Consider the following 11797-nt stretch of genomic DNA (forward strand, 5'->3'; position numbering starts at 1 on the left):
AAGGAAGCTAGATAATTTAACAAGTATGTTACTAACTTAAAAATGGCAGTGATTCACTCACTTAACATCTGTACCATGAAAAGTCATAAAATTGAGCAAAACCTAATCAGTGTCTCAATTAGCAATGGAAATGTTTGGCCTCAATTGTGGTTGTAATTCAAGGACTACCTCTATTTCTTCCTGTTTGGAGTTTTCAACTTGACAATTTGAAGGATTAGATCCATTCAAATCAATAATTCTGGAAGCAAGAAGGGATGTGGAAGAACAAACAATTTGTAATCTGAGCAGGCTATACCTGGTGAAACATGGCGGGCCAGATGATGTCTTGTGCAGAAATGGTGTACAATTTATCTGCAGAAGCTGATAGGTTGATCTTTCCAACTTTGACTTTAACAAAAGTGTTGTTTGGGAAGGTGACCCAGTTGATAATGTCAAATCCAGTCTCTAAATCCCCATTTTCATTGAAGGAAATTTTCTGTCCTGCCGTGTTATTAAATGAGATAGTTCTCAAATAGTGATGGAGCTAAACAAAAACAGAGGTAGACAATTAATGGAAAAGAAGGAAGGAATGAAAAGAAAAAAGAATCAGTAGTATTAAGTTGAAGGTTATTCATTTAATATGATTGGACACATTAACAGAATAATTGTTTATTCAATCCCCATCAATATTTCTTCAGATATATTGAATCTCTGCCAAATACTGAGATGATACTGTACCTTAATTCTTTCTTCCATATTCTTGTGGCATTGTTATATCTTCACAATTACAAATGTTTCTCAAAACAAGAGAAAAATAGAGTGGCAAGAGACTTAAAAATCATCACTTCAACATTCTCATTGGCCATAACCTTTGTAGCACAGCTTATTGCATTAGACAGAACAGCAAAGGGAAATATTCATTTATTTTTTATTACCTGCCCTGGTTTTTGAGCCAACAATATTTCTCTCCCAACTTCTGCCCTTCTCCTGTATTTGGACTTAGATGTAAGCATGGCTTGTAAAGCATGTGCCACACCATAGACTGCATTATAGATGCTGTAACTCTGTCCACTTATGGTGGTATCAAAGACAGACTTAGGTAGTTTCTCCAACTTCTCTTCTCCAGTGCACAATATTCTATCTTCATCCAACGTATCTTTAGGAAATGAACATTGAAAAGCCTGTTTCCAGAACACTCTCATTAAATGGTCTTCTGCTTCTGAATTTGGGTTTCTCATCTGAAGGAATTTATTGAATCCAGAGATCTCCTTGGAAGAAACTATGAAAGCTATAACACCATTGAAGACATGCATATCCATAGTCCTTTGAAGTGCAAGCGAGGTAAACTCCATCTGAGCTGGCATTATTATTTTATCTTTGCTCTCAATGGGTGTCTCTACAAATTGTTCAATGTAGGGCAACATTCTAAAAAAGACAGTGTTTTGTTTTTCACGATAATCACATTGACAGTGCTCTTCATGATTATCAGGTATGTTTTGCGAAAATCTGCAAGGACACTTAAAACTTCATTATAAAATGTTTCCCTGACCATCTCTTTTATAAAGTCAAAGCAGACACCATTCTGGGAAAACAAAGGAACAGCATATTGTACGAAACTCTTTCCAATCACATCAGGTTCGGAAATCAGCCCAATAAATATCCATCTAAAATACAGCAGCAACTGGAGAATACCCATAATCTGTTGATCACCATTTGGGGAAAAATGATGAAAGAAAACAGTTTGTATCTTGTCATCTACCGTTGGAGAAGACCCATATGTCAGCTAAACATAGGGGGGGGGGGGGAGAAGAAGCATGGTTTTTGAAATTGAAACATTCATTGTTTTTTTTTTAAAAAAATCTGCTATTAATTTATGGTTTTCCATAACAACCAAGATCTAATAATGATACAGCATGGGTTGCACAGGTAAACCCACCAGTGGCTAGCCAGGTTAGGTGGTCTTAATAGAATGGACCTTATAGATTCATTTTAGTTTGGCCTTTTACTCCAGTGCCCTGGAGTCCCGAAAGTTGACTTTTAACTTCCTCATATTACAAATAGGGCTGAACAGTGTGGCAAGACTCTGTAGTGGCGCAGTGGTTAAATGCAGCACTGCAGGCTACTGCTAGATCAGCAGGTCAGCGGTTCAAATCTCACCGGCTCAGGGTTGACTCAGCCTTCCATCCTTCCGAGGTGGGTAAAATGAGGACCCAGATTGTTGGGGGCAATATGCTGACTCTCTGTAAACCGCTTAGAGAGGCCTGAAAGGCCTATGAAGCGGTATATAAGTCTACTGCTATTGCTATTGCTATTGCTGTAAAGGAGGGGCACAGGAAGCCAGACGTGGGGGAGAGATAGAACAGAGAAGTTGCAGAAAACTGTTGGTATGAATATCTGCTTTTGTATTTTTCCAAGATGTACTTCCCTGTTCTGAACAGGGGTTTTTACGTTTTGTATGAATACGCCTCTTTAAACGCCCTCTGATTGACGAAGTTTGATTAAAGGTATAAAATCACTGCCCTGGGCGTAGCCAGGCCAGTTCAGATGTTGGTGTGTGAACACGCTGAACTCGATGCATCCAATAAACCTGTTTCTCTCACCTTCGTGGTATCAAGTCCTGGTCTTTCGTAAGTAGATTACAAACCTCAATCTGCTGCAACAATCATGTTCTGAAACAACTGATGTTCAGAATATTTTTTAAACTGTTTGTTATTGTACTATAAGTACAAAGCCAGAGACATGAGAATTGCATTAATTCAGAAAATGAATTTAAAGAACAATTCCCAAATAATAATATATTGATTTTTTTAAAATCACGAATTGCTAATGTGGTTACTAAAACATGGTAAGGAAATTTATTCATAAAATGTATTGGGTGCAATCCCAAAACAGCTAGAGCACCATCTGAACACCATTGGCAAATACACTTCAGCAAAGGGTATTTATAACTCAGTCAAAGAACCAACAATTATTAATAGGCTTGGATTAAGACTGAGAAATTAATCAAGTACAGTATCTAAAATATCTCATCTGGCCACCATATTTTTGTTTTCATTTCTCTTTGAATTGCCAATTATTTATTTCCAAATAATAAACTGTAATATATATACATTTTATATATTTATATATACTATATATACATTTTATGTATATCATTATTATTATTTTGCTTTGTAAACATTAACTTTATAAATGTAACAGGAGTGGGACAATTGTTTTCAAACTTGTGGGCTTCTGTTAATGTAACCCTAACATTAAAATAATGTTTAGTATTCATGATTCTGGTTTTCTGATCTTGCAAGTCCACAAGAATTACTCCCTCCTCTCCCTTTACCTTCGAAACAACAATGAAGAGTCCATTCTGAGTTGCTTTCTCAAATTTCTTTTTCTGGTTTGAACTCTGATGCTTTTGATTAGATCATTGTCTCTAGACTGCGGCTCTTCCACCTGGCTCTCAAGCCTCTTCTCACAGCCTCTTTTACTTAGTTCAAGGGCAAATTTTACTTGGGGCATCTTGTAGATATTCAAGATGTTTGCCATGTAGGGATAGATGTGACAGTTAGGTCCTGCAATAACAAATATTGCCCTATCCTTGGCATCACACTTATAATTGGGGATGAATCTGCCCCGTGTCGAGAGAAGCTCCATTGAAGCCAAGTATGTCCATCTTGCCATGAAATAACTATTGGAGAGGTGTATACCCAGAGTTATGTTGGGTAAAATGTAGTTGTTTTCATTGACCTCTTTCACAGCTAAAGCCAATGCCAGAATATGTTGATAGTTCTGTAGGAAAAATCTGCAAGAAGAGACATATTCTAAAACATATTTCATTTCTCACAGAATGTGGCATTATATATACTTCATTTTCAACTAAACATGCATTTAATTAATCATCTAAATGCCTAAATGCTTGGAAGCTGTAGAATGTTCTAATATAACAATATGAAATCTAATGAAATACTTGGATAATAATTCAAATAGTCTGCAAAAATATTTCTGAGTGTTATAAGCATGATTTTTGATGCAGGGGAAAGTGCTCTTTGGATGTGACATTACATATACTTCATTTTCAACTAAACATGCATTTAATTAATCATCTAAATGCCTAAGTGCTTGGAAGCTGTACAATGTTCTAATATAACAGTATGAAATCTAATGAAATACTTGGATAATAATTCAAATAGTCTGCAAAAATATTTCTGAGTGTTATAAACATGTTTTTTGATGCAGGGGAAAATGCTCTTTGGAAAAACATAAAAGCCATTTTTTTAGACGATGAACACTGATTGTTACAGCTCTCTCATTCATTATAAATAATTTTCACTGAGAGATAAATTGCTTGAAGGGACTTTAATAATCATATTATCATCTACATATAATTCTTAGATATACAGCTTGGTTTATATATTAGCTTATTACTGTTTAGATATGTATGTATGTATGTATGTATGTATGTATGTATGTATGTATGTATGTATGTATGTATGTATGTATGTATCATCCCTTTCTATTTCTTCCAGGGGGGTTGTGTGTATATGTGAAAAAATGTTCAAAGAAACATGCTTGAGGGTAAATGTTGTATATAATTTTTCCCTTGCTCATAATAGACTTATAGTGCTACTATATTGTTCATATGAACAATGTGTAAATTACATGAAAAGTAATGTAAGAGTATGGAATTTAATAAAATTCTTGCATAATAATGGATATAGTCTGCAGAAATATTTCAGAGTGTCCAACATGTTATTTTAGAAGAAAGAGAAAATTCTCTTAGGAAAAACATAAAAGTACAATTTTTTACTAGATGAAGGCTGGCTGTTATGATTCATTCATGTTATAGAATTTTCACGAGGAAACAGATGAATTGCTTTACATTAATAATCTTATCATCTAGCTGTAATGGTTAGACACACTTCTAGTTTTCTATCTTTAAGTGTTCTCTTTTCCCACTGGTTGGTTTGTGTGTCTGTGTGTGTGTGTGTCTGTGTGTGTATGAGTGAGAGAGAGAGAGAGAGAGAGAGAGAGGGAGGGAGAGAGAGAGAGAGAGAGAGGGAGAGAGAGAGACAGAGACAGAGACAGAGACAGAGACAGAGAGACAGAGAGACAGAGACAGAGACAGAGAGACAGAGAGAAGAGAGAAATTTTATATTCTCAAATTAATATAAGGCTGACGAACCTCTCCATAAATGTCAGATAGAACAACTAAGTGAAAAATCTATTTGGAAGCATGCTTGAAGGTAAATGTTGTATATAAGTCTTTTTTTTGGAGCTTCACACAGCTTTCTTATCCTAGGTATAGAGGTATCTCTTACAATAGGGCAGACAGAACCTATATTTGTGCTCCATGCTTGCTGAAACACCTATTTAGAAATCAAGTTCAAAGTGCTATATAGCACTATCATTCCCTAATATTCACATCAACCATTAAATCATGAAATGTTGACATTCAATTGGCAACAAAGGGTGATTCAATACTAAAGCATTGATGATTTGCCCAACAGTAAGTAAATGAGAAAAGCTTAATTTGAATTTTTAATTAACAAAAAAAAAACACCAAGTGTGTTTATTATTAATTTGGCAGGTAAGAAATACTTGTGAGTAGCAATCTATATTCAGAATGAAGGAATTAACCAGCAAAAATAGAAGAAATTATTTATGTTGCAAGTGATAATACTAATTAATTCAGTCCAAGCATTGTATTACAGAAGGATATCTTACAGTTAAAAGAGAAAGTCTTTACATGAGCTCATCAACCAGTTCTTCAGATGGATGTCTTCTGAAAAGCACTGGATCAGATATCATGTAAAACTGAGAGAGTATCCCAGCTATTATAAAATCACCTGTCAAAAAATACTTGTGCTTCATAAGGGGAGGTTTCCTTACAGCACATGCATTAATCTGAGGAGTAAGGCATGTAAGCCCTGGCAGTAACACTACCATGACTTCCGAGAAAAATACCATCTTTTTTGAGAATACATGTGTCACCATATATGAACCAGTTCTGTTTGCAACAATGAAACATGACCAAAAAATAACCCCTCTCACTAGTTTGAATAGCTTCCATATATATCCTTCTTCAAAGAACAGATTATCACATTTCCAGCTCCATGGTCCCAATTAATAACACTTTTCAATCTAACATGTTCTTTTGGATTGTTCCTTAGACATCCCCAAGGATTTAAGAAGAAGCTACATAACTAAGACTCCCTAGGTAATTATAGAGGAAATCAATAGATGTTCAGCTCCCCAGAGACATTGAGTAGGAAAATAGAATGATGACATTCATGGACTTGAAAAAAGGGGTAATAACTGAAAGCAGAATTGGATGTAGAGAAAAAGAAAAAGCAAAGGCAATTCCAGTCAACAAATGCCAAACACGAAACATTTTGCTAGAACTACCCCACTTCACCTTTTTCCAACGAGCCAAAAAGAAGTCAACCCATCATTTTATATGTTCCCCACATCCTTTATTTCTTCCTTTGAGAGTCTTTTCAATACAATTGGTTACTGAATTTGTAATCTAATTATATTGTGACATTGACACTTCTTTTTGACTTTCTTAAAGGGAGCAGATCTTTAAGCAGCTCAGAGTCATTTGGGATGGGAACCATGTTCCACTCCAGTGCATAACCACTGTTAGAAAGAAAGAAAGAAAGAAAGAAAGAAAGAAAGAAAGAAAGAAAGAAAGAAGGAAGGAAGGAAGGAAGGAAGGAAGGAAGGAAGGAAGGAAGGAAGGAAGGAAGGAAGGAAGGAAGGAAGGAAGGAAGGACCAGTAGAGACAAGTTTTAAACTGGGCTACATTTATAAAGTGAATAAATTTCAGAACAGAATATTTTCTAAAATATGGGAGAGCCATATTTTTTTTTACTATTTCAGTGTTGGAGAACCTTTTCAGCAACAAGTGCTAATGCAGAAGTGTGCGCGCAGCTGTGGGGGAGCATTGGAAACCAGAAGAGCAGCTCCCTGGCACACGCATGCATGCCAGGGAGCTGGTCTCCTAGTTTCTGATATTCCCACACATGTGAAGACCAGCATGTGCATGCTAGAACCCGGAAGAACAATGGGTAATGGCTGGCATGCCCAAAGAGATGGCTCTGCATGCCACTTTTGGAACACCGTGCCATGGGTTCACCATCATGGCAAAGAACAATATAACTTGGTTGTTTTTCTCATTCAAGTGATTTTTTTTTCAATCCATATCCTTACAGTTCTTGTAGACACATGTTATGGCCCATAGTGCTGTTCTTTTGCTGGCTTGGTGAGTGACATAAGCCTACATCTGATCAAATGAATCAACTTATGCACAATTGATATTTTGTAGCCTGCAATAAGGTTTCTTGACAAAGGATGTCGGAAAGGAAGTTTAGCTATCATTCAGAGCAGGGATCCCCAACTGTGGCTTTATGTAAGTCCACAGCCCATTCAGAACCGGCATGTAGAAGCAGTGGCTGAGTGTGCAGGTGCACATGCAAACATTTGTGGAAGCAGCATGCATTTGTGTGCAAAATCATTCCTCTTCCCCCCCTGTCCCACTGCCTCCACCAGTCCACCAACCCAGAAAGATTGGAGACCTCTGATTTAGAGCACCTCTTCCTATTTAAGTGTGGAATTCAATTCATGGTACAAGTCTTTGCTATTTTATCATATGCAGAAAAAAATATGTGTGATCAAGGTCTGTTTAATAAAGCTAGGAAGGGAAACAATGCTCAAATGTAACCCTTTAATTCTTTTTTTGTTCCATTCTAGCACTCCTATTACTGCAAATAAATTGGAGCACGTGAGAATGTCCAAATAACAAAATAATACTTGCAGTTTTCTTTTTTTCTTCTCTTCTCTTCTCTTCTCTTCTCTTCTCTTCTCTTCTCTTCTCTTCTCTTCTCTTCTCTTCTCTTCTCTTCTCTTCTCTCCTCTCCTCTCCTCTCCACTCCACTCCACTCCACTCCACTCCACTCCTCTCCTCTCTTCTATCTCTCCAGTTGTTTGATGTGATTTCATATACAGACTATACAGTCTCTGTATAGAGCCTTTCACATCATTAAATGAGAGAAAAGATAACCACAACCTTGCAAATTTTCAGTTTTGTGGAGATAAGGACATTGTATCACTCTAGAACCTAGTGGTCCCAGAGCTAAGCAAATCTTGCTGATTTCTTTATCCTAAAACTCATTGGTCAAGATAATGCTTCCCAAGCATTTGAAGCTCTTACATTTGTCATAAAATAAACTAAAGTATATTTGTCAGGTCTCATTTGAAAGAAGGAAACAATGCTAAATTGATAGAATATTCTTTATTGACCAATTGTGATTGGACACACAATGAATTTGTCTATGGTGCATAACCTCTCAGTGAACATATAAACAATAAAGGAATATAATCATAAGATACCAATAGGAGAAAGTAGTAGGAAAGATGAGAAGGATAATAGCAGTACAGTCCTACTACATTGGTAAATATTCTTAGACATAAGACAGTGCAGTGGGAATTAGTTATTTACTAGAGTTATGGCATGGTGGGGGGAAGTGAACTGTCTTTGTGTTGGCATGCAAAGCCCTAAAGTGACACCCTGAGGGGAGAAGATTTAACAATTTATATCGAGAATGTGAGGGGTCTGTAGATATTTTATCAGCCATCTTTCTGATTCATGCTGGTGTTACTCAATGAGTTAATAATGCCTGCATTTTTTAAAATTAGGTTTACACACACTGCAACTACTGTCATTTTAAAAATTATTTTATCTGGATCCTATTCCATTCCATTCTTTTATTTTATAACTTGTTATTATTATTTATCATTTGTCAAGCATATATAACAGATATAAGTATAAACATGATTATGAATACATGAAATGGAGATGAATAATTGGGGACATTAGGACAGGGATGGTAGGCACTTTAGTGCACTTATGCATACCCTGAATCAGCATTAATCTAATCTAATGTAATATTTTATCATCATTTAGATAACTCTTGAAATCTCAATTAGTTTCAAAAAGCATGGTGGCAGTGGTTAAATTGCTAATCACTGATTATTGACAGGTTCACATTTGAGGCCCAATAGCTGCCACTATTTGGCATGGCTCCCATCATTTGCTTCAGCTCTTGCTGACTCAGCAGTTTGAAAGCAGGTGACAACTAGTAAATAAATGGTGGGCAACTTAATGAGTATATGAAAAGTCCCCCTAATTAGTATCCCTCGGGCAACAGTAATATCACTAGTTGATATTTTCACCAAGAAAGCTCTTTGGTGCTTCTGACATGGAATAAAAAGATATCTACATGTCCAAATAGTGAAGAAAGAAAAGTTTATGGAGGAGAAAATTTCCTGGACTTGGAAAGAACTCTTCCACCATAAGGGTTATCTATATTTTTTACTTTCTCAATAGCTTTCAGCTTCCTGACTTGTTTCCCTTTCCTGGAAATCTTAATGTAGAGTAAAAGAGACATATCCTATTGTCTTCCATGGTGTCATAAAGCAGGAGTAAACTATGAACAAGTATCCTTTTCCATGACATACCCAATGACCACATGATATCTGTGCTGTCCCAACAGTATATAGCTAATGTAGGAATTAAGAACTGTCTCCTTTAAGAAACTATGGGAAATGTAGGCAGAACTGCCTGGTGGGAAATGTAGTTCCATAACATGTGACCACATCTGTGTTCCCTGATTTGATTTGAACTGTAAGTTTTCCTATTAGGAATGCCTGATAATAAACTTGATCTAAAGAGATTCCTACCTGTGGAGTTAATTGGCTGCCTGAGCGAGACCTCATTGCCTGGGACAGAACAATATCAGAGATGTTGTCCCTTCCTCAAAGTGTTTATTTGTATAGGACTGAAGGATTGTTGTGTCTTCCTCCAAATAAAGGAGTATGTTTGTGTGTGTGTGTGAGAGAGAGTGAGAGACAGACAGACAGACAAAAAGAGACAGAGAAAGAGAGAGATGGAGAATGTGAGAAAGACAGAGAAACAGAGAGATAGACAGATAGACAGAGAGATAGAGACTGAAACTGAAACTGAGTCTAAGAGAGATTTGGAGTAGGCATATAATTATTGAGATAAAAATTCCCTCAATAACTGCATGTTAATAAGATATTGTTGTTTGTTGTGACTCAGCAGAAACCTGTGAGTTGTTTCGGGATGCAGGATAATGAGCAGCTGTTGCTCGTTAGGGTCTTCTCCTGCGGATAAAAGATTGATGGTGCCACGCCTTAGTTGCAGAAGTCAATGTTCTGTCATTCGTTCATTTGTTCATTCCATTCTTGTTCTAGTCTAGGTTCCCAGTTCGTGTTAATGATTCAGAGAAACCACTTGGATAAGTGATTTGCTTTATATAAACCTGGTTTTCTGTAAGAGTTTGTTTTTACATTTGCTATATAACTTTTTGCCAGAGAATTTATCTACGTTTATTTTGGGCTCGCAGCCAGCAAGAGCCGGGACTGATAAAGACATTCCTTTGCAAGCTGTGTGTGGTTGTCGTTTCTGAATGAGCAAGGGAGGGGGGTCAGAACAGTTGTTCATGTAAGATTGGGGGAAAAAGAGGAGTAGAAATAGGGATACAGAAATACAGAATTAAATCTATTTCTCCTGCATAAGCTATACTGGTTCCTAATTGCTTAGCATATGCAATTCAAGTTGCTGGTTAGAACCATTACATCCTTAAATGTCACTGGGGCAAGTTATAGATAACAGATAACAAATTAACAGAATTGGAAGGGATCTTATAGGTCATCTAGTCCAACTCCCCACTCAAGCAGGAGACCCTACACCATTTCCGACAAATGGCAGTCCAATCTCTCCTTGAAAGCCTCCAGTGATGAAGCCCCAAAAACTTCTGAAGGAAACTTCTGTTCCATTGGTTGATTGTTTTCATTGTCAGAGACTTCCTCCTTATTTCTAGGTTGAATCTCACCTTGGTCAGTTTCCATTCATTATTCCTTGTCTGACCTTCAAGTGCTTTGGAAAAGAGCTGGACCCCCTTCTCTCTGTGGCAGCCCCTCAAATAGCTTTCTTCAACATCACTTTTTGACATAAGTCAGATTGGTGGATATGATCCATATTTAATCTCAGTAGAGCAGAATTAGATGTCATCCAGGGTTCAGGAATAATAGTAACATCAAAATTAAAGAAGTCACCAATGGTGAGACAGTAGTCATCATGAATAAGACTACTTTCTCAGGTAAGCTAGGAAGCAGTTTCTTCAAACACCTCTCCACAGTTTCCAGAAAAACATACATACTAGACTTTCATTGGTAAAAGAGGGCAAGAGCACAAAGTTCCCTTGTTTCTGGCCCAGAACCTCCCATGATAAACCAAAGGGGCTCTCAAACCCCTGAGAGAGACCGCCTGCTGCCAATTACCTCCAATAGACTGATCAGATCCCACAGATTAGGCCTCCTCCGAATTCCATCCACCGGCCAATGCCGACTGGCGACTACCCGGAGGAGAGCCTTCTCTGTGGCTGCTCCGACTCTCTGGAACGAGCTCCCCGTGGAGATTCGAACCCTCACCACCCTCCAGGCCTTCCGCAAAGCCCTAAAAACCTGGCTGTTCCGACAGGCCTGGGGCTAAAGAGCTTTTGCCCCCCTCCTTGAATGGTATAGTTGTTTTGTGTTTTAAATTGTGTATTGTTATGTTCGTCTTTTTATCACCTGTCTGTACCCCCTTCCCTGACTGAATTGTGAGCCGCCCTGAGTCCCCTTCGGGGAAAAGGGCGGCATATAAATGTAATAAATCCAATCCAATCCAAACTTTCAGAATTGTGGAATTGTACTCAAAAAACAATTAGAGGGAATATTGGAATATCTTTAAGGAGAAAAT

General features: G+C 37.3%; 1 pseudogene; it reads right to left on the reverse strand.

Annotated features, from left to right (window-relative positions):
- Nucleotides 1-289: 289 nt before the first annotated feature.
- On the reverse strand, nt 290-5919 carry LOC148046568 (vomeronasal type-2 receptor 26-like; annotated as a pseudogene).
- Between the last annotated feature and the right edge of the window lie 5878 nt (nt 5920-11797).

This window comes from Thamnophis sirtalis, unplaced genomic scaffold (assembly GCF_051295495.1).
Source record: "Thamnophis sirtalis isolate CommonGarterSnake01/CBP01778 unplaced genomic scaffold, rThaSir2_p1.2 scaffold_4, whole genome shotgun sequence".
Classification (NCBI taxonomy): domain Eukaryota; kingdom Metazoa; phylum Chordata; class Lepidosauria; order Squamata; family Natricidae; genus Thamnophis; species Thamnophis sirtalis.